The sequence below is a fragment of the Microtus oregoni genome, unplaced genomic scaffold (genome assembly GCF_018167655.1).
Source record: "Microtus oregoni isolate MIOR12 unplaced genomic scaffold, Mior012 000003F_ref0000135, whole genome shotgun sequence".
NCBI lineage: Eukaryota > Metazoa > Chordata > Mammalia > Rodentia > Cricetidae > Microtus > Microtus oregoni.
Genome location: NW_024543062.1, coordinates 16,114,294 through 16,138,674, shown reverse-complemented (window position 1 = coordinate 16,138,674; position 24,381 = coordinate 16,114,294). Strand labels below are relative to the sequence as shown.

Below are 24,381 nucleotides of genomic sequence, written 5' to 3'. Positions count from 1 at the left end.
GCCAAAACAAATCCCCCCAAATAATAGCAGACGTTGGCTGCTGTGCTTGGAAGCTGAGAACCTCACTGGAGACAGGAGTCCACATCAAAGAAAGCTTGGGGTATATTCTGCCCCAGTTCCTCTCATGTGGAAAATGAGCATTATTTACAGCTCTGGACATGCCTAAAGCAGTCAGCCTCTGAGTCTGGTTAACCTGGCATTTTATGTTCTCAAGCAGAACAGTTTCTAACATAAACTCGTGCTGGGTTCCAAAGCTCCCCTGCCTGGGAAATGGTGTAAGGAAGAGGACAAGGAAACGCTACGGCAATGAGGGAATAGTCGGGGCTAGGCTGGCTCCCTGAGGCAGGCCTTGGACATAGCAATGGACACCCTCCTGATAAGGCGATGGCCTAGTGAGCAGTTACAGAATCGAGCGAGCCAGGAGTATCGTTTCCAATTATTACACTTCCTGAGATATTAAGATTTGACACAAAGCGGCGATATGGGACAATCATCAAAAGACTTATTCTTAAGTATTTTTGGGCCGAGTGAATTTAGTCATCCCAAACATAACTAGTGACGTTCTTAGAGGTGCCATCCAAATATGCTGTAAAACTAAGCTGTTGGTTTCTGTCGTCGTGCTTGCTCATGCAGGGAGATTTTAGATTTCGGAGAAGACTGCAAACTAGAAGACTCTCCGCGGAAAGTGTGGGCATGCGGTCTACAGAGGTCATGAAAACAGTTGCGCTCCCCCACAAACGGGAGCTCAGATAACCGCCCCGCTCCTGTCATGCCCACCGCTGTTGGTGGCTTTACGGTGCTGTGGAGACACCGCAATGCAAGGATCATCAATGCTCTCCATGCCACTATTAGCTAGGCTGGAAGAAGCCATCTCACGTTCAGGAGTGTGCAGTCATAGTTACACGGTTCCGAGTAGCACACTCAAGCCTAGAGATGTGGGGGAGGGGCTCTGTGAGCCTGATTTAAATGAAATTCGGGGAGGGGGGAGATTTGGCCCTTTGCAGCCTCATTCATAGTCTGCAAGACGCGATGCCAAGTAAAAGGAGCCAGGTATGGAAAGGTAGATCTCTCGTGCTCTCGTGTGTGGGAGCTACATTATGTAACACACAGGAGCGGAGCAGAACGGGGTTTGGCAGGGGCTGGTGAATAAGAGTCTGGAGGCGATAGGCAAGGAAAATGCAATACTTCAGCTACAGGGAATAGCACTAGGGAGGCTGAGGCAGGAGGATTGTTGTGAGTTTGAAGTCCGTCTTGGCAAGACACAGGGTAGGGTCAAGGCTAACCTCAGCTATGCATCAAGAGCTGCCGCAAAATATAATTTCACATATCCAAAAGCAGATGCCTGGTCTCTTCTAGAACCATCTTGTCACCCTGGTGTTAGAGAGGGAGGTGGGGTCAGCCTCTTTGGAGGACCATCAAAGAGCAAGGTCAGGAGTTCTGCCTTCCTCCCAGCTGTACATCATATGCTCTCCTCATTCCCACTTTCCCTAGTGTCCCCAGTAGGTCCTTCAATGGTCTCTGTCAATATAGTCTCCACTCACAAAGAACTCCAAACCTCATACTTCTTAGCTTCTGGTTCACACTTCTTATATCCTAACCATCAACACCGGAACCATACCAGAATGCTCTCCAAGCTCCTTCAAGGCATTTCTTTGAGTTGTCCACATCCTTCTGGCTCCTTGCGGTCTGTTCTCTTAGAACCTGATAGAAGGTTCATTCTCCACAGGCTGGATCCTCATCCCAGCCTATCACTTGACTGGCATCCCTGGAGCCTTAATATCCTCTCTGATCTCCCAAAACAAAAGGGCTTCCTCCTTAATGCCTTGCCAAAATAAAAATTCCATGGAGTGCCTTCATAGTCTGTGGCCAGACACCTGCCCGCTCTGGCTCATTTCTTCACTTCTGTGTTTAACTCTACCCTGGTCCCGTGTGCCTTGGTGCCTCCATGGGAGAGCTCTGCACAACTGTTCTACTTGACCACGCCCTCCACTTGATTCACCGAATGTCAGGCAGAATGATTACAGAGAACACGCGTGGCTGAATGAGGAAAACTCTACAAAGCAGTCTTCATTAAGAAGGAACATAATTTTAATTTAGGATAAATTACATAAGTATCGCACAAAACACCCACAGAATGCCGAGTCATTCATTAATTTACTTCCACTTCTCTGCCACCAAGTCCTCTCGGGCTAACATATCAAAATGTAAACAGCGCTTGTTTGCAATCCTTCACGTTTAAAATTATCAATGACCCAATGCCCTGTTTAGAAATCATAAATTGAATACAGTAAGGAAATTAAATGATCTTTCCGACACTGCGGAACACCCCTTAGTTAATCCTGAAGTGAATGACGAGGCAAAACAAATACCGCATACAAATTATGTTTATATGGATTCATTAGCTAGCATTTAGGAAAAGAAAGAATTGTCTTAATCTGGTCACTCCTGCCAGGCCATTTGGAGACACAGAGTGGGAGACGATCGGGTAGAAGGAAGGCACTGGAGGCTCAGGGCTTTCTCTGTCTAGCAGAGGAAATAAGATGCTGTTGGGGGTGGGTTATTGACCAGCTCACAACTGCATTTAGCTGTTTTTCTGCTAAGAGGTGAGCGGGTAGCTTTTAGTTGACGTCTGTAAGACACGTTTCTCAAGGCAGGGCTGCTTATGTGGATGGGAAGACGTGAACCTTAGTATTCAGGGCACATGGGGTCTCTATTTACCCATTTATTTACAGAAAACTCCAGCCATCACCTCTCTGTGTCGCCTGCACATCCACCTGAACAAACACTCTTAAAAGGCACTTATCTGGCTAGCTGTCAATAGAGAAGCACATCATTATCGACGTTATCTTCAGAGAACTAGCTTTCTTGACCCTCTGCAGTACAGAGTCCCCTATTTCCTTTTGAAGTTTTAAGATTGCCCATTTCCTGGTTGGCAAGCCCAGTGTTCTGACCACTGCACCACATAAGGATTTTTACCTGGTGCCTGGTCACCTCAACTCTGTGCAGTTAGGGATGACTTTTGGATGCTATTAAATACATCGGGAAGAGATTTTTCTCATGGTTTATCTAATGACTGGTTCGGTAATTACCTCATCACTACTTAGGCACCAAATTATCTACATAGTTTTCATTCCAGAATTCTCTTTACAGTCCCCAAGGATGTGTCTCTTTAATAGCGCCTTTTCTCACATTAGCTCATCAGGGCGCAGGTGCCGGGTGGGTGCAATCCACAGTAATAGAAGTTTTGTAGGAAGGGATGAATTCTGTGCAGCCCAATTTCGCGTACAACCATTTAGGAGGGAAGCGATCTCTCTGATGATCAGTGGGATGCATCCTTCTCCTTGGCCATGGCCAATGCTGGCTGATCAGCCTGCAGATATCAGGAGAGTAGCCCGTTTTACAGACAGAGCAATTAAAACATGCGCAATGCAGTTTTTGCTGGGAAAAGAAGCAGGAAACGTTCCAAACTAATGGAAGGTTAATAGGTGGTCAAGCCAGATAATCAAGGGATCTTGAGGGGAAATGAAAACCGAGATCTTAAGGAAAAAGAAACATAAAGTTGCAGACAACTAACCCATAAGAGCTACACTGGAGCCACTCTGTCCACTTGTAAGCCCCTCCGCTAGCACTCTTGAAGGGGAAGTGGCCAGTGGGGAGCAGTCATGTGTTACAAAGTGTGCTCACAGACAGAAGTGGGATTTCCATAACAACCAGGTCAAGGGATATATGTCCAGAATAAACTGATGAGGCCAGCCAGGCAGGGATGCTAAACTCAGATGCTACACCTACAGACAGATAAAGTAGGAAGGGTCATCAATAGGATCCACAAAAATGCTGGGGTTGGCTCAGGGAGAATCCATAAGGTGGGTGAAGCAGGTGCCAAGGTCTCCACGGAGCAATGGATCCTCAGCAGTAGCAGAAGGCCAGACTGCTTTAGGGGGGCTTACTAAGCAGCTTCTTCCCTCTATCTTTTCAACACAAGTAGTGATAATATACTAATATTGATATAAAATTAATTAAGTCCATAGTATTATTGTTGTCCTCTCAAAAGTAAGGTATGCCTGCATAGACCCATTATCTAGTACTATAGAAGCAGATGCAGGAGGATTGCTATGAGTTCTAGGCCAGTCAGGGCTAAGAAGAACAGAGAAGAAAGGCTCAAGACCAAGTGAATCTCACTTATGTCCAGACCGTTAGTTCAATCTGGGTAAGGTGCAGCTTGCTGGTATAGTGAAATCCAGGGCAAAGAAATCATTTAGGATAAGTAAATAATTGATTTCTGGTATTTTGGTATATCCAGAACATTAGCTGAGCAATGAAATGCAATATGAATCTGAATGATGCCATCTCGGTTATTTATTCACTTCTGAGTATATCTGAAGACAACCTTGACATATACCTGGTATGAAGGATTTTTTACTTGTCCAGAGGGGCCTCTTGGAGTAGAAAGCAATGCAGAGATGCGAAATAACTGGTTAACGTCCTTGAGAATATATGGCTGCTGAGTGCTCAGCCCTAAGTGAAACAGCTGCATCAATATCCCCCCTCCCAGGGCTCAGAGAACATCCTGGAAGAGGGGGTGGAAAGAAGAAGAGCTGGGGATGGGGAGGAGAGCTGTGAAATGCTGTCTTTTGGACATGGTGTGGCTGTTCCACTCCAACTCCCAGCAGCTTTTGATACCTGCACAGGGGCAAGTCAACAAGATAGGTCACCATCTCAGTAGGCAGCACCAATAGGATTCGGTGGGTTATTAACAAAGAGTGAACATGAAGGAGAGACGAGGGTACATTAAGGGTGCACAAGAGTAGGAGGGAGGAACTGTGGGTGAATATGATCAAGATACTTTGCTTACATCTACAAAATGATTGAAGTATAATTAGATGTACTATTTTTAAAAAATGTTTTAGATTTATCTAGAAAATAAATATGTAAGTAAAATAGACAAAAATTCACCATTTATCAATGGTATTCTAGTTTAACTGATCTATACAATGTCAGAAGGTGGCTGGCACCAGGCCGTGAACATGATGAGCCATTGAGAGCAACTGAGAAAGGGGATGTGAGGTCTGAACACAGTTTTGGTCCGAGCAACTGGAATGATGAAATATTTTGGCTGGGATGGGGAAGTTACCAGAAATAATGGTTTGGAAGGTGAAGATCGTGATTTGGGGTTTAAGACTTGCTGGTTTGGATTGCCTACTATGCAGCCACAAGGCATGAGTGCGTCTGGAGTTCTGGGACGAATTCCAGCAGGGAGACACACATGTCGGGATTATCAACAAATAGATGGTATTTAAAGTCACAAGAAATCCTGGGATTGCCAAAGAAATGAATGTTATCAAAAAAATGACCCCCACAGCTACTTTCTCGGAGCATCACACTGTTCAACAGGCTAATGGTGAGGGCTGAGCAGAGAGGATGATGTAAGAGCTGCTGTGAGCAAGGAGAGAATTCCAGGTGAGTGTTGTCCCAGAGCCTTGAGCTCCAATAGGATGTCAGGCCCCCTTCCACTCAGAGAGTCAGTCAGTGAACCACTATTGGTCATATGTTAATCTCAAGAGCTGTCATCAACATGCCCAGTTAGAGACTTGGGATCCTTAGGCACTCACTGGGTTGACATGGTAATGGCATCTATACTCAGCTGTGGATGAACCATCCACATCCAAATTCTCCCCATCCAAGGCTCCAGGACCATAGAGGAAGAGTGGGTGGAAAGGATGCAAGAGAGCCAGCAGATGGAGAGGAGTTCTGCGAAATGTCGACTTCTGGATGCAATAGTGATGCTGCACAGCATCAACTTGTGGCTGCTGTGGTTGTCTGCTAATGACCAAGCCAATCAAAATTCTCTCATGACAGCAGGAGGGGTCCCCAGAGCCCCACCCTTGGCTGAGGAGTTACTCACAGTCGATGGGGATGTGACTGCTGGAAAGAAGCCCATGTGTCAATGGATGACCACACATGCATGTGTACATGGGAAATGCTAATGGAATTGAGAGAGTTGTTTTAGCTAGGGTTTCTATTGCTGTGAAGAGACACCATGACCACAGCAACTCTTATAAAGGAAAACATTTAACTGGGGCTGGCTCACAGCTCGGAGGTTTAGTTCATTCTTGTTATGATGGGAAGCATGGGGCATACAGGCAGACATAGTGCTGGAGAGGTAGCTGAGAGTTCTCCATCCAGATCAGCAGGCAGCAGGAAGAAAGAGAGATACTGGGCCTGGCTTAAACATTTGAAACCTCAAAGCCCCCAGTGACACAATTCCTCCAACAAGGTCACACATTATAGTTGTGCCACTCTCTGGTGAGCAAACATTCAAATCTTTAAGACTATGGGGGGGCATTCCTATTCAAACCACCACAGTCATTAATAGCAGGTAACAGAGAGGATATGAAGTTTGGAGATAGTGGGGTGGGGACACTAAGGAAAGTTGAAGACAGTAATGGTAGATAAATACTAAAACAGTAACAACAATTAATGAAAAAGACCATGAATTTGAAAGACAAAAAGGATGGAGTATATTAGAGGGTTTGGAGGGAGAAGGGGGAAGGGAGAAGATATGATTATGTTTTAATCTCAAAAATAAAATAAATCACTAAAATATATTGTATAAATGTATGAAACTTTCAAAGAATAAAGCTGGGTGTGGTGGTGCACACACCTTTAATCCTAGCACTTGAGAGATGGATATCTATGATTTCAAGGCCAACTTGGTCACACAGTAAATTCCAGGTCAGCCAAGGGGATATAGTGAAAGCCTGTCTCAAGAAAACAAAACAAAAAATAATAATAATTTTTTTTTACAAAAGAGACTTGTACAATGGACCGCTGCAGAGGAAATTCCCAAGAAGATTCTCTACAGGTTGGTTGACATTTATGAATATACAAGTCCAAAACTGAGAAATTCAAGCTCCAAACAATTCTTTTTATGTCAACCCTAACCCACAACTGTTCTGCAGATATGAATAACGCTTGGGAGACAGACTCTGGACTGAGCACTGGAAAGACAACAAGCCATCGCTTCTCAGGGTGCTCAGCGCTGGATATGCAGGCCCAGGAGGCTCCTGGAGTGGCACAGCCCTGTGCTGCAGCCTTTTCAATACCCTCTCCACTGGTAACCATGCTACCCAGTGTCTTATAGTTAGGAAGGGTTGAAAGATGATCTCAGAAGGGGTCAGGGTGGGGCACACAAAGCAGGACATAAATGCCTTGTTATTGTTCCTATGTCTTCAGAAGAGTCATAGACAACAACTGTGAGGTAAACAGGAGGTGCTGATATCCAGAGTCATAGACAACAACTGTGAGGTTGCTGATACCCAGAATACATTTCTAAAAGGAAACCATCTTCAGTGTAGAGAAGAGGGTAGTGAGGGGGTGAAGGGCAGTGAGACGTCATAGACAACAACTGTGAGGTAAACAGGAGGTGCTGATATCCAGAGTCATAGACAACAACTGTGAGGTGCTGATACCCAGAATACATTTCTAAAAGGAAACCATCTTCAGTGTAGAGAAGAGGGTAGTGAGGGGGTGAAGGGCAGTGAGACGTGTGAGTGAGAATCTGGCAGGGCAGCTTGGAGTGCAACAGCATTGGATCCAGGGAAAGAAAGATGGTATGACCATCTATGGGAGGTGAAACCAGCAAGGTGGGCAGCTGGGTTAAAGATAAAGCTATGGGAAAGAAGATTCAAAGGGCTCTGACATTTTGAAAAAAAAAAGGAAGATTCAAAGAGCATATTGAGAGAGACAACTGTCAATCAGGTACTCAACACTGTAAATTTCTTCTATCATATTTATCCACCCATGTATTTATTATCTATTATCCCTATATCAATTAATCTACTATTGTCTATTTATATATTATCTCTCTACTATATCTTCCATCATCTTTCTGTCAACCCTATCTACCTATCAATCATATATCTCCATCTACTTTTGGTCTATCTACCTATATGTTATTCAGATAATCATCTATCAATCTATCATCTATCTTTTACCATCTTTTTATTATCTGTATGCTTATTTACTTACCTTCCTATTTTTGGTCTACCTGTCTATCTATTATTCTGACTGTGAACTAGAATCTATCTATCTATCTATCTATCTATCTATCTATCTATCTATGATTTTTCTACCTACCTATCAACTTTTTATCTATTGTTAATATTATCTATCTTTTATCTAGCAATCATCTATATATATGTATATATATACTTATCACATCTATCTATTAATTTGTTATCTATCCTATCACCTCTCTGTCTGTCATCCATGCACATCTATACAGCATCTGTAGCTGTGTCATCTTTCTCTTTCTCTGATCCACAGCTTTCACAATCCTTTGTTCATCTGCTCTGTGCATAGGGAGGCCTGGTTTACCCAAGAGGCTGTGCATCACTGTCCATCCCAAGAGAAGAGTAAAAGGCCAGATGATCCCTACTGGATGTATTGTGGAGGGAATTGAACCATAATATGGAAAACGAACAGGCTGTTTCAAAATGTATTAGGGCTAATATTTCTAGAAAATGTCAAGAAGTCTATTAAACTGGTAGGGATGCCATTGTGTTTTTTTTTTTCATAGACAGGCAGAGGTATCACTAAAACAGGAACTTGCCATAGCTGCCATGGGGGATATGTCAGAATCATGACCTTCCCTTCTTATGTTTTTTTATGTGTGTAGTCCCATTATTACAGAAGCTTCTGACATCACACATTTTCCACTGAGAGGGGTACAGCTTGGCTTTGTCATCTTGCTTTGAAGACCAACACATCTCTTCTCAGTAGTTTCACTGTTTATTACTGTGATTTCATTACTACAAATGGAATTCATTTAAACAAAGGATGGAGTTTTCTGAAAGATTCTATTTTTGTTTATGCGTCTGAGTGTCAGTATGTGTGTCATGTGTGTGCAATTCCTATGAAGGCCAGAAGAGGGCACTGAATCACATAGAGTAGAAATTTACAGGTGGCTGTGGGCGCTGGGTCTCTTAAAGAACAACAAACATGCTTAAATGCTGAACCATCTCTCCAGTTCACTTCCTTAGATTAAAAAAAAATACATTTATTTATAATGTGTTTTGAGGGAGGTGCATGCACCACAGGGCACAGGTAGATCTCAGGAGACAACTTGAAATAGTTGTTTTTCCCTTATACCATGTGGGTTCTGAGGATTCAACTCTAGTTAAATCTGGATTGACAGCAAGTACCTTTATCCGCTGAGTCATCTCACTGCCCAGCAAAGACAGAAATTTCTAGAAAGACAGAGGTAATGGTGCCATTATATCTAGAGTATAAAAATGTTCACTTTTTTCCATTTCTTCTTTCATTTTTCAACACTGGGGATGGAACCCAGGATCTCCCACACAGGAAGTAATGCTTTCTCCCATGTTTGCTGCTAAGTGGTTGAGGATAAGCTGAGACCTGTGAACTGTGACTTGGAAAGGTGCCTCCTGTGTCCCTCAAGGGGTGGCTCCTAAGTATCATCTCACAGAGCAACACTCATGCTGTTTTTGAGTCCTGCTGTCCACAGGGTCTGAAGGACCACTCCTTCCCACTCTGGCTCATGTCTCTCATGGTTTTGCTATTACTAAACCTTGAGTAGCAACTTTTCTATCTTAGTATGCACATATGTAGAGATGTATGCACATGTGTAGAGATGTGTGCACATGTTTAGAGATGTGTGCATATGTAGAGATAATATGCACATGTGTATAGAGATATACACATGTGTACAGGTGCATGCACATGTGGAGATCAGAGGTGTTTCCCCAGTTGTTTTTCACTTTACTCTTTGAGACAGGGTCCCAATGAACCTAGAGCTCACTGCTAAAGCCAGGTAATCTTCCTGTGAGTCTAAAGGATTTGCTGCCCCTGCCTCCCCAATGCTAGGATTTCAGGCATCCCTGGCTTTTTATGTGGGTGCTGGGGGGGGGGGGTCTGAACGCAGGTCTTCATGAATATATGACAAGCACTCAGCCCAGCCACCCTTTTCAATCTTTTCTGATGGAGTCATAAACTTCCCTGACAGTCAGGGTTGTTCCATTAAACACTGGTTATGCAGCTATTCACATGGGCATTAGTGATCAACAGCCCAGCTCCTTACACGCATCCCAACAGAAAAACAGACAGATGAGAAACATCCTATATCAGAAGAATTAACAAGCTGGAGCGAAGCTAAGTGGTGAGCCAAAGAAAAATGAAATTGATTCTGAAATCTGGCGAGATTGTGGAGGAAGACATGATTAGAAGTCATTAGGACTTTGATTTAAGAAGATGCTCAGGTCGCCCTGATAATGTTTGTTAAATCCTTTCTGATGGGAAGGTCACGGGTTACAAATAAATACATTTCAGAGTGTTAACTCCTGTCTGAAACACAATCTTCAACATTTAATATCACCAGCCCGACTCTAATTTAGCTGTCGACAGCGGGCTTGTGGGATGGACATATCAGCCTCACCTGTGATCACATCACAGTAGGTGTGGGGGGGGGGGGGGTCAGAGATGGGAGCAGAGTGTTCCAGCTACATATGTATGCTTTAGGAATGAAGAGTGCTGGGAGGGCTCTTCCCTCACCTGTGTCTCTATTATCGCAGCATCTTTTCTGTAGGAAGCTTAGTTTCTTTTTCTATTATTATTATTATTATTATTATTATTATTATTATTTTCCCTTTGGAAGTTTTCAGGTGCATAAACTAGAAACCACTTGACTCCTTCCCCTAAGGCTTTATACAGTCAGTCACACTCACCCTTTGTTGTATGGGGAATTTTCCATGCCGTATCTACCCCTCTGGATCAATAACCAGCCTTTCTTCAGGTAGCCGACTGCCTTGGTAGCCTGAAAGTTCATGAGATGTTAGCGGTATCTCATTTTAGTTGGCTTGTGGTGATCTCATACTATTGGCTAAGATGAGCCCAGGAGACCTGCCCCCGGGCCTCTGTTAGCAATTATGAGTGAAGGCTGGCTTGTCAGCATCTGGTTGAAGGGAAGGATTCCACCCCATAGAAAGTGAAGAGTTATTCCTTAGGAGATGATGAAGCCATCCGTGGGTTGGAGATGCACCACACACAGGGAATGGAGATTAAGCAGTGGTAGAGTGGGACCACCCCCCACATGGGGCCTGGTGGGAGGTCATCTCTGTGTGTGAGTGTATTGAGGAGGCTCATGCCTACAGAATTCTGAAGGTGTGGAAGTTGACACCTGAGACCTGATCAGTATAAGAACAAGGTCCTTAGGCTTGGGGCTAGAGAGAAGTAGCCAGCTGCGAGGAGATGGGGGAATCTGGGAGAGGAATGATGGGGAATAGAGGAGGAACAAGAGGAAGTTTTCACCCGTAAGGGTAATGAGGGAATGACTTCTATGTCTATATCCATGGTCTCTTTAAAGCAAAATGGAAATTTCCCTTAAGGAGATGAGAGATATAATGAAGGAGAGGACCTGGGGAGGACCAGAGGGAAGGACTTGGGTGTGACATGATCGAGATACATTGTGCGTGCACAGACACACACTCATACAGATACACACACAGCCACACGAAAAAATTAAAAAGGACACACAATCATTTTGTTTAGGGTAAATTTCACAGATAACTCTGGAAAACTCTCCAGGGACTCAGGATTTCAATGTGCAGCCTCCAGCTTGTTTCTCTACATGGAGGTTGTGGAGCCTTCCCAGGGTGCAGCCTGGATGGTGGAAAGTGAGTCTCCATGGAGCGTGTCTTTGAAGGTTATGCCCTCCAATAGGCCTGCCAGACCTCCTGATGCTGTCACTAGGTGAGGGGTTTCCACCTCACACTCCAGTTGCCCAGTGGCCATGAGCATCATGGTGGACTGAAATTCACAAAACCCTGATCCCAAATAAACCTCTCTCTTCTTTTAAATTGCTCTGTCAGATATTTTGTTACAATAAAAGGAATAAATACAATGTCATAGCCATTCATTGACTGACTTATAAAAATACACAATTGTTTATTTTCCCCAGGCTGGAATGTTATGAGCACCAACCTCTAACCAAAAGTCTGCCCAATTGTTACCTAACTAGACTCTGCTATTGCTAATATATCCAAATGTAGACTTCAATATCCATTAAAATTCTCAGTGTTCTTATCACCTACCAGGAAAAGTATACTTACTGAAAAATGTGTGAAGGAAAAATCATGAAGGTCAACATGACTGGACCAGTTGATAAGTACATGAAACTGATGCTCTACCCTCTGTGCTGATGGTGATGCAGTTGGTAAACAGATGCATGTATTGGTTTCAAAAAATATTGTGAAAGGGATTATTTCTCTCACTAGGAAGCAGTTTCACTTTTGGATTTGGATCAACACTATCACAGATGAAGGCTCTTACTATTTCAAGCTGAACTTGGGTCCTCTGTATTCTGATGTACTTTATAGCCTTTGGGTGAGCAGTGAGGGACATCTAATGCCTAACCAATAAAAACAAACAAACAAACAAAAAAAAGCTGCCTTAATTCTGCCTTAATTGGGTGCTGGTCTTCTGTATTCCACATTGCTTTCAAAGACCTGATTTTTTTCTCTTTTAAATAATATTTTTTTATTTTTAATACTATGTTTGAGTGCTGTGTGTCTCAGTGTAGTTTTCCATAATTTTGAGTCTAGGTTATTATGGTTTGAATGAGAAATGTCCTTCACAGGCTGCAGTATTTGAACAGTAGGTGGCGCTATTTGTAGAGGTTATGAAACCTTCAGGAAGTGGAGCCTTGCTAGGAAAAGTACATCACAGGGATTTGAGGGTTTATAGCCTCACCCCCACTTCCTGTTCTATCTCTGCTCCCTACATGTGGATGAATGTGATGAACTAGGCTCCTGCTTTGACCACCAAGCTTTCCTTTCCTACTGCCATGCCTTGCATGCCATGGACTCTTATCCTCCTGGAACCATAGCTAAAGCAAACCCTTTCTCCATTTAGTCTCTTTTCTCAGGGTGCTTTACCACCAGAAAAGAGAAGTGACTCAGGCAGGTAGTCTCTGTTGCAAAAAAAGAGATTTCCTGGAGATGACATGGTGGTGGGCTTGGCAGGTAGTGGGAACACCTGAGATGCACATGGGCTCTCCATGCGATGCATCGGTTCTGACAATGACCTGACCTTCTGGTGTTGGCTGCCAAGATCCTGGGCACTGGGAGCAGGTCAGCTTTTACATGGTAATTCATGGACTGGCCCTGAGCAAGTGGGATGTGGAAGTTACTGCTCTTCCCTAGTATCTGTAGGGAGGAGCTCCAGGTGCTCACTTCAAGGGTCTCAAATCCACAGATACTCAAGTCCCTTTAATAAGCAGATACAATGTTTGCACCTAGCTTGTGCCTACCCTCTGAGAATTTCTTCTCTGCTCATTTATAATATCCAATTGAAACCATGGCCCCAAGGCACAGAGAAACAAAATTCCTCTTTCCCTATTAAGTTACTCTTCCTTGGTTATTAAAACACAAAAAGTGGGTAACGTGGGTCCACCCTAGTTAATGACAAACACCAACCAATCAACAGCTATTGCTATTTCTGTGCTTGCAGACAGAAACAGGGCACCCAATCCCAGCACCAGAAGCGTTGCTTGGACACCTTAGGACCCACAGAGAAGAGGAAGACAATTACAAGAAGGGGTATTCAAACCCAAAAATAAAAACCCAGACTCCTGAGAGTCAGGGGTTTTCTAGCTCTGGGGGTCCCATGTGACGTCTGTAACATTTGCAGATGAACATTTATGTGTTGTGGGATAATCTTTTGTATACTGTGAATATGTGTCTCTGCCTAAGATGCCTTCTTTATTGTTTAATAAAGAGTTGAATGGCCAATAGCTGTTCAGAAGAGAATAGGCAGGATTTCTAGGGAGAGAGAGAGGAACTCGGGAAGAATCTGAGGCATGCGGGATTTGCCAGCCAGACAAGGAGGGAGTCGAATGTATAAAATGGAGGAGGGTCAAGAGTCATGTGGCAGAATGTAGATTGATAGAAATGGGTTAATTTAAGTTATCAGAGCTCGTTGGGAACAAGTCTAATCTAAGGCTAAGATTTCATAATTAGTAAGTCTTCATGTCATTAATTTGGGGACGGCAGTCTAAAGAAAATCCAATAAGAAAGTTTGATTCATTTATGCCTTCGGCTGAGATATTTTCTCTTCCTTTATTTCTTTAATTGATGGAGGCAATGAATCCCCCTGGCAGCCAGTATCATGTTGCAGAGCAGGTGCTGGGAGAACCATTGTTATACATCAGTGCATGGGAGCACAGCAGCATCAGAAGTCTGTTTGTATTCTGGATACATGCAACGCTTTCCCCTGTATTTTGGATCCATGGACAGCTGGCTGTATGTGCAGATGGAGAACCTGTACCCATTCACACTGGCTCTTGAGTCTGTTTGCAGGTCTCTTTTCTCAACCACTATTGACTCTTTCACTGCAAAGCTCATTCATTCAAGTTGAGTTGCTGTGATGGAGATGGTATAACCTACCAGATGGGAAAATATCTTCTACCACTGTTTTGCAGAGAGCAATCAACCAACTGCCCGTGGCTATTTCCTGAAAACAGGAAGTATGCCCCCCTTAAAGACTCAGAAAATAAAGGAAACATACACAGCCCAGGAAGTAAATGAAGTCAGATTTACAAGGCACTGTTTCCAAGGTTACACACATAGTTACAGCTGCTAGGAAGAAAAGACAGACTGGTCCAACTTCCTCCAGGTCAGGCAGAGAAAGTTCCAAGAATGGAGCTTTCAACATATTGGTGCCCCTATTGATTGGCATTTTGGTGATGCAGCGATCTTTGAGTCACCGATGTTCCCATAGGAAACCCCACACCCATGCTCTGCAAGTAAGCCCAATAAACTATGCTTCACCAAGTTGGACTTGGATGGAATCTTTACTTTGGTCTGTTGACAGTAGCCTCCCTGGGAGTGGGTGGACATTCATTTGTCTCCTCAGAAAAGGTCACACAATACCAAACCTACTGTGACAACCATATTTGAGCTAAACCTTTCTATGCAGAGCATTTTGTTAATATTTTAGTTTTATTTTAATCACGAGTGTGCATGTGTTTTGTGTCAGAATGTCTACAGAAGTGCAGGCGCTCTCTGGGGCCAGAAGTGTTTTTTCTTCTGGAGCTGGAGTTATATACGGTTGTGAGTCACCTGACATAGATGCTGAATATTAGACTCGGGTCCGCTCCAAGAGCAGAAAGTGATTTTAATTGCTGAGCCATCTCTCCAGCCTCCCCAATAAATATTTATGCAGGATATAAAACAGGACTTACTTAATGACTCTGAAATAAGAACCATATTAAGAGCTACACCACAATCCACCAATGAACATACTTAAAAATTAACATATGATTTAACTGAATTGTAAAACAAATAATTTATAGGAAAATTGTACCTATCTGAATGTGTCCATTAGGGGCAGAAATCATTCCTTTAGATCTGTGATGTGATGTGAATAGCAGGAGATGACCAGGTGTTTGTGTGGGAGTCACAAACACCACAGCTGATATTTTTTTGCTCATACTTGATAGAGTTGGCCAGCAGTAGCTCGCAGTCTTGACAGAGTTCACAGCCACTGTGATAAATGGTGGTCACCAGCATAAGATATCTCTCTGCTCCCATACCATGCTGGTTGGTTTTTGTCAACTTGACACAAGTTACGGTCATTTGGGAAGAGGGACTCTCAATTGGGAAAATATCTCCTTCACACGGGCCCGTAAACAAATCTATTAGGGGCATTTTTTTTTCGACTGATGATGGAGGTGAAATGGCCCAGCCCATTGTGGGTGGACCACTGAGGAAATGTTCCTCTAAGAAAGCCAACTGAACAAAGCGTGGGAAGTAAGTCAACAACAAGTGTTTCTCCATGGCCTCTGCTTCAGCTCCTGCCTCGGCTTCCTTCACTGATGAACCACAACTGGGATGCGTACACCAAATGAACCATTTCTTTCCCACATTGTCTTTCTGTCATAGTGTTTATCACCAAAACAGAAAGCAAACTGTTACACCTACCAAGATCTGCCTGCCGAGATACTAGTGGGAGACAAACCTAGCTGTGCAAATCATAAAAGGAAGATTCCAGGGCACGGCACAGGGAAAGAAGACCAGCAGTGGACTCACGGTGGAGAGGAATCAGCTACTCTGCATAGCGTGGTCTCGCCTTATGCAGCCCCAGTTCAAAACTTCAAAAATGCCCTATCTAGTCTGGTAGTGACTGACACACTATTCAGATTTATATTAATCTTTTGAAGTTCATTGCTCAACTCCACCCTTTGAGCATTCAGCACTTGATGTCACCAGACATCGCAATGGTTGCCATACTAGATGATGTAGGCTTCCCAACACTGATATTATTATATCAAAAAGTCCATTATGTTTTTCTGTCCAGTCCAGTATCACGTTTGATCTTTGCTACAAACACACATCTTGCCAATTCTCTAGGCAAGTCTCAATGTCTTTACATGGGAAACATCCTATTCGCCTCTAATATCAGCATTGTCACCTTTGTCTGAACTCAGTCATCCTGCTATGGACGAAGTCGTGTTTCTGTTTCAACCACTGGCCTTCCCTTTCAAAAATATATTCTCCTCTTTGCCTTCAGAGTGATATTTTAAAAATAGATCATTGGTGTCTAAGAGATGGTTCAGTGAGTAAGGGTGCTTGTAGTGTAGGCAGGAGGACCTGAGTTTGCATCCCAAGTACCCGTGTAAAAAGCCACGCATGGCTGTGGGTCTTTGTAACTTCAATATTGATCCCAAGATCCGTAGAGCTTGCTCGCCATCCAGCCAAGAGGAAACAGTGAGGTTGTGGCTCAGAGAGAGACTATCTCAAAGAAATCAGGTGGAAAGTGACAGAGGATGACACTGGTGCACACCTTTACAGTTACATAATGCATCACACACACACATGTGCACACACACACACACACACACACACACTACATATACAAATAGACAATGGCTCAGATCAGATTCAAGCATCCACAACCAGAAATTCCACTCCATGAATCAAAGCTGATAAGGACATACGCTATTCAGCCCTTGCCAGCTCTGACCTCAACTCCTGGCACTGTCTCCCCAATTCATGACTCAGATTTAAGCCATTCAAAACACACCAACTGGACTTTGTAGGGACATGGTATGTACTTTTCCTTCTTTGTGGGCACCTAGTGATCCTCATGTCTTCCTGCAGATATCACCTGCGCAGGCGCCCACCTCACTCAGCCCTTCTCCTTCACAGCGCACTGTTGGGTTTCCTCTGCAGCACACATACCATGGTTTTGAAATCATCTTGCTCAATTATTCTTGATTTATTTACCCCCTGCTTCTGCTGGGTGGAGTATGTGCTCTGCTATACCATTAAGGCCAACATGGGTGCCTGGCACTCGGTGGGGACTCTGTTGATGTTCCCCGAGCAGTGTGTGCTATTGTGGGGTCTACAGAATGAATCACCCCATTAGCAGCTGTTCGCGGAGACCAACTGGCTATACAACAGCTGGGGCTGTAATAACTGCACGGCAGTCAGTGACAGCAATGGCCCTCCTGTGTTCATTTAGTATGACATACCCACAAAGGCACTGTAGATGAGCAACCCGCCACCTTACTGTTAGTCGTCTCTGGAGAGGATGGTTCATTAAGTAAGGAGTACCAGAGGCAGCTCAGGGGGCTGTGGAGAGAAAGCAGTGGCTCTATGCATAACAAAGAATTCATTGCAAAGGGCTTCTCCAAGTTCAGGATGATTTCTCTGTCTCTTATGGCATGTGTGCCTCTCTGAATTTGCATTTCCCAAGATCACCTTGAACAGGCACTTATCAACAGCCCCTTGAACTAATCAATACCCTCCCTTTGTACAGATCAACATCTTCCCCCTTGTACAAATCAATCAATTGCACTGATCAATACCCACCCTTGCACCTATCAATACCTTCCTCTTGTACTGGCTAACTCCCATTGCACCAACCAACACCCTTTTGCACAAATCAACACTTGCCCCTTTTACCCCTTTTACCTATCAACATCTCTCCTTATACCCATCAATACCTTTGTGCACCAAACAATATCCTCTTGCACTGATTGATAATCACATGCCTGTCAACACCCTTCTCTTGCATTGATTAACATCCCTCCTTATACTAATCAACACCCCCCACCCCGTTCTCACTATGGGTGAAGCACCGTGGGCTGGTCATGAGCCTGACTGTGAACTCCATCCATCTAGAATATGACTTGTCTCTGCATCTTAATTGTGTGTCTTGAGGGCAGGTTGCAGGCTCCGTACATCCCCTTCCACCTGGGAAGTGTGAACAAGAGCAGCGCCCACATCTCTGAGCCATGATGGAAATCACATGGGTTGAAGTATGTTCTGGAGAACAGACAGCCTCACCTGGGTACCCAAGCAGCAGCTAAGTGCTGCCTCTAATTATCCAGACGTGTTTGGGGAACAGCAGCCACTCAACAAACATAAAAAGAAATAAGGAGCCTCGGAGCAGCGCGTTTCCTCAAGGGCCATGGCAGCATCTTAATTTGCACTTGGTTGCAGAAGTATGAAAATGAAAGTGGCGGCATGCTCTGCATTGTGACTGGATTTTCAAAAAGTCGGAGTAAAACAACAGAGGGGCGCTGGCGTGTTAATTAACAGGTCGACATGGGAAAAGAATACCATGGAAAGTCAAACAGAAAGAGCCCGGAATCTGCTTTTATGCCCCAAATAAAAGGACTTCTCATTATTGGAGCCAGGAAAGAAAGCTTCCTTCTATAATCTAGGGCTCTTTCCCAAGTCCTGATCTCAGCAGGTGAGGGCTACACTGTACTACCTACGCTCATTTGGGGAACTCCTGAGAGATGACGGAGTTCTGTCTACAGACTGGCCACAGGTGTATGTAGGCAATGGACAGTAGGACTTGTCTTACTCACATCTTTCAGGTATCTGTGTGGGTAGATGCTGTCCTTTCTGTTGGGGTATAGAGAAGAGAAGACTCTGGGCAGAGGGTCATGCAAGTCCTGCTGGGAGAGACACCAAGGCGGATGTACTAGACAGGATTCTAGACCAGTCATACAGAGATGGTCAGTGTATGTAAAATTTGCTTCACTTAAGTATAGAAATGTACTAGATAGATATTTTTTTTGAAATGCATTTCTTGAGAAATTTATAAGCTAAAATTACATGGCCCTGAAAGCTGGGGAGGTATTGTCTGCTTGCTCCAGAGAAAAGAATTTCTAAGAGGGCTTAAGGACACACAGGTGTCAGAGAAGACAGTGATGGTCTCATAATCCAAGATTCATCCATAGGAGGAAATCACATGGCATTCTGGAGGCTGGTGAGACGGCTCAGCAATTAAGAGCATTGACTGCTCTTTCCAGAGGACCTGGGTTCAATTCCCAGAACCCACAAGGAAGTTAACAACTCCACTTCCGGGTAATCTGACGCCCTCTGCTGGCTTCTGTGGTTGCTGTGCCTGTGTGTGCATGTGTATACACACATGCATACACACACATGCACATGCACACATGTTATTAAAACATAAATCTTCAAAAATCCTCTGCATTCAGCAATCCTCACCAAGTTTGTGTAGGGTCTGGCTAGACAGATACAGATACTTGATGCCTACTTATGTAGGTTGTGGAACTCACTGCCTCTGCCCTTTCAGTCCTGCTGATGAGGAAGAAAGCATTTAGCTATGGAAAATGAGGTGCCAGAAACCATGTCCCGGAGTCTAGTAGCTTCTGCTTTGGAAGAAGGCCTGGAGACTGAATGGGTTTAAGCAAGCTTTTAGGAGACAGAATGAAAGGACAAAGGACAAAGGCTCCATCAAAGTCACACTTAAGTCCTCCTAAAGCATCTCAAGTTTGTCTGCTGATAACTGTGGAATCCAACCAGCAGAAGCAAGGCTTGCTTGCTGCCATTCAATCTCAAGAAAATAACAGCATCAACTACGATCTTCCTGAGTGTAGGCATCAAGGAAGACCCTTGCCACGAGGTAGAGTGGCAGATGGGCTAGGAAGCATGAACTCTTGCAGTTAGAATTCTTGGAAAAGCCAGAACGTACTGTCAAGCTGCACTTCACATAGGGAGTTGTCTTAGTTAGGGTTTCTATTGCTGTGAAGAGACGCCATGACCATAACAACTCTTAAAAAGGAAATTTTTAATTGGACTTGTTCACTTACAGTTTCAGAGGTTCAGTCTATTATCATCATGGTGGGGAACATGGTGGCACATAGGCAGACGTGCTGCTGGAGGAGGAACTGAGAATCCTACATCTTGCAGGTGACAGAAAGTTAACTGAGACACTGGGCAGTATCCTGAGCATAGGGAACCTCAAAGCCCAACCCCACACTGACACACTTCCTCTAACAAGGCCACACCCACTCTAACAAAGCCACAGCTCCTAATAGTACCACTCCCTGTGAGATTATAGGTGCTAATTACATTCAAACTACCACAGAAGTGTTCCTGACACTTTAGATTCCTTGCTCTGAAACTCCACGGCACACCCCTCAGGACCTTGAAGGCTGGCAGTCACATCTGCAGGCACCTTCATGTCACATGCAAGGCCTTGAGTCCCATCTCAGGATATATATGTGTGTGTGAATATAAACAAACAGGCAAAATGCTCTTTGCCATCGGTGTAACTACCATGAGAAATTATCACACAAAACTTCCTTGGAATTAGAACCTCCTTGTAAATTGAGACAGCTTTTTCTTTTCCTGGCCACGCAGACCCAAATAATCACACAACAATGTTACAACAATAGTTACAACAATGTTTGGCCAATGGCTCAAGCATATTCCTAGCTAGCTCTTATAGCTTAAATTAACCCATTTCTAGTTTTTCATATTTTACAAAGAGGCTCGTGATTTGTTACCTCTTGCTTCTTGGATGGCTACATGGAATCCACCTTCTATCTCCCTGAATTCAGTTTAGTTTTCCCGCCTACCTATATTATGCTTTGCTATAGGTCAAAGCAGCTTCTTTATTAACCAATGGTAATAAAACATATTCACAGCATTCAGAGGGGAATCCTACATCACCTCCTTCTGATTATTGTCAAGGATGATGTACTATCTGTTCTGACTGTTATCTCTGGGTTGAGTTTTATCTCAAGCCCCAGATCAATAATAATCAGTATTAAAGCTTCAGAGGTGAAGCTGAGACAGAATCAAAACAAGACCCGTTTACGAAATGGATGCAGGATACTTGTTTTTTCCAATGCCAAGAAAGAGTTGACTAAGCCCCTCCCTTATCCATGTGCTGGGCTAACAGCAACACCCACCACGATGACACTCAAAACAGCTGCTTCCCCAAAGGAGTGGAAGTAAGGGTTCATTGAATTTTGAAGAGCACTTAGTAGTGAGTTTTTAAGGACTCACTAGTGAATTGCATTCTCCACATGGAAGTGCAGGCCAGTGTCTCTGAAGCTTAGAATAAGCTCAGAATTAGTTTTATCCCAAGATCAGGAAGCAGTGATGAGAAGCAGCCCTCACCCTGAATCGATGGGCCACTGAGAAGTCTCCCAGCTCCTCTAAGAAATGCAAACAGCATGCCTCATACCAGACCCTGTTGTGTGGTCACTATGCACTTAACAGAAAGATGCACCCTTAATGAGCTTTTCTCTAAGAATTCCCCTCCCTTGGGAGGGGGAAGCACACTTTACCTTCAATACAGCAAAGCATGATTTCTCGAAGGGCGAAAATTAAGCTCATAGAAATGCATGATTGGATTAAGAGCGTACAAAAGCTTTCAAAGAACTGGACATGGGGGAGACTTTGTCTCAGTTTAAAAATTTTCCTAGAGGTGCAATTACAGAGCCACTGAGAAGCAGGGGAGTGACATTTGCCCTACACTGATCTCTAAGCTTTCCTGGTGTCGCAGAGGCACCTGCCTTTAGCACCATCTTGGTGTTCTTCCTGCTTATTCGGATGTGCTGTGTCGGTGTTGTATTGTTCCCAGGCTTTGTGAGAACAAATAAAGCAGGTGTGCCTTTTCCTCTTAGAATTCATTAGGAGAAGATGAGAGATTTTAATTATGGAAAGGATCGATAGATTTGATCACATTAAAAATTAAACAAGGGCTAGGGGCATGGCTCAGCAGTAGAGTACCTGCATAGAATCTTCCAGTGAGAAGCTGGGGTGTGGCTCAGTGGTAGAGCCCCTGCCTAGAATCCCCCAGTGAGGGGCTGGGGTGTGGCTCAGTGGTAGAGCCCCTGCCTAGAATCTCCCAGTGAAGGGCTGGAGGCATGATTCAGAAACTGAGGACTTGCTTAGCCTTAGGTTCCATCCCAGGATATATACATAAGCAAACAGGCACAACCTTTGCACCACCCCCTAATGTGTGAAATTAAGAGGTCAAGAGCAAACTGGTAAGAATCCACATGACACATCAATCAAAAGACAGATTATCACTAACACACAGGAGAAAGTGGATTTGGACTCAGTGGCCCTAGAGGTTCCGTTTTGTTAAACAAGAATGTAGGAAGAGCTAATGTCAGCAAGTCCTACCCTTGAAATGTGATTTCCCTGCTTTGTACAACATTCTAGCTTCAGAAAGAAAAGAAGTTGAATTCCCAGTAGGATAATAAAATGGGCAAAGGACAAATATTTAATAATGAAATAAAAAATAATGTAACCCAAGTAGGGCAAATTAAGGAGCCACTGAGATAAGATGTTTGCTTAATAAATTGTCTATTTGAAAAAAAATTAATATTCTCTGCTGGAAAAGTTGCAGGGAAATGGGTATCTTTACACACAGCAGGTAGAATTGTAAATTAGTTAAGACTTCCCGAAGGCAATTCTACAGACATTACAAAACTGTATTACAAAATTACATATCCTCTGACTCACATCCTTGAATTAAAATTTATTTCTCAAAGTTTACCTCAAGGGATCGGTGGGAGATACGTGCAAAGATTTCTATATCAAAACACAAACCATAATATATTTTATAATAGAGAACATCTTTATAGTGTTATAGAGTTATGGAAGGGATTTTTAGACACATGGTTTATTGCTGTCTTTCTTCCATTCCTACTTCTAATGAGGAGGGATGTCTGAGACCCTATCAAGAGCGTGTATCTCCAAATGGCTCAGCTGTCTGCTTTCCCACCACAGGGACAGCTCACTGGGTAAGGGGCAGCCTTGGGGATCCCTTTCTTCTTTCATTGTTACATCCACCTACCCAGGTAGACAGCCTCTGAGAAGGGACTTCACTCTCCTCAGCCTCCCTTGCCACCTGGCAGAGTTTTTGGCTTAGAAGTTTGGTGGAAAATGTTATACTCACTCAAAGATCCCATTCGTCTCTGGTCCCTAACCCTGTTAGATACAAGGTGGACATGGTTTTTATAGACTTAGAGGTTGTTGAGACCCTGGTGAGTATTGGGGAACTGAACTCTGGTTCTCTACAGGAGTGGTATGCACTCGTGATGGCTGAGCCATCGCTCCAGTCCCAACATGACTGTTATTAGTTTGGGTTCATAGAGGTAATAATGTGTTTGGGGTCACTCAGCTACCAGATGGAACATCCAAGCCACTGAGTCACCAGACAAACTCCATTCTGGGCACACAAAGAGAGTAAATTGAGAGCATATGCTAAGCCCAGCAGACCAGGATAACAAAGTCTTTTGTAGAGCAGACGGAGAGTATGCCCTAATCTTCTGTTTCCCCTTTGTCTCACAATTCTGTCTAAACATGTAGCCAGAATGCTTCTGAACGATAGCAACAACAACAAAACCCGTATAGGCAAGGCCCTATGTCCTCCCTGCAGTGGCTTTCCATACCATTAGACCCCCAACTCTTCAAGCTCCCTTCTGGGGTGCATGCCTCTAGCTTCAAACCCTCCCCCCTGGTCTACACATCTCTGTTGCTTTACCAGTTATCACTTAGTGAGCATACAGGCTAGAAGAAGCAAGGCCATTTTGTAATGGTAACACACCCCCATGGGAAGTATTATATCAACCAACAAATGTGGACCCCCCAAATGCCCCAGATACAAGACATTAATCTGCTTAATTCAGTGTGGCACACTGATCAGAGATGCCTACCTGCTGCCTGGCTTTCAGACTGTGAAGAAGAGGGCTGTGACCATGCACTTTCCGTAGAGAATGTGCAGACCTGTTGTGGTTGTGGAGTGCCCTCTGTCTATACCTTGCTGTCTATAACAGAAAAATCATAATAGTGGCTAATAGTTATTATGTGTCTGCAAGGGGCTGGAGTTCTTGGAAGGACCCACGAATTACTTATTTATTTATTTAACTTAAGTTTTGTTGGGTTAGGGGTTGAAACCTGTCCTGGCACATGCCAGGCAAGCATTCCACCCCTGAGTTCCAGCCCCGGACCCAGCAACTGTTTCATTCTCACAACAATAATATGGTTTCTGAGGGATTATTTTGGGTCAGGGTGGTTGGGA

At 43.9% G+C, this 24,381-nt stretch overlaps 1 protein-coding gene across 1 annotated transcript in view; it reads right to left on the bottom strand.

Moving 5' to 3' along the window:
- Positions 1-24,381, bottom strand: part of Tmem132d (transmembrane protein 132D) — a 624,928-nt gene that overhangs the window by 161,083 nt on the left and 439,464 nt on the right. The window lies entirely within an intron of this gene.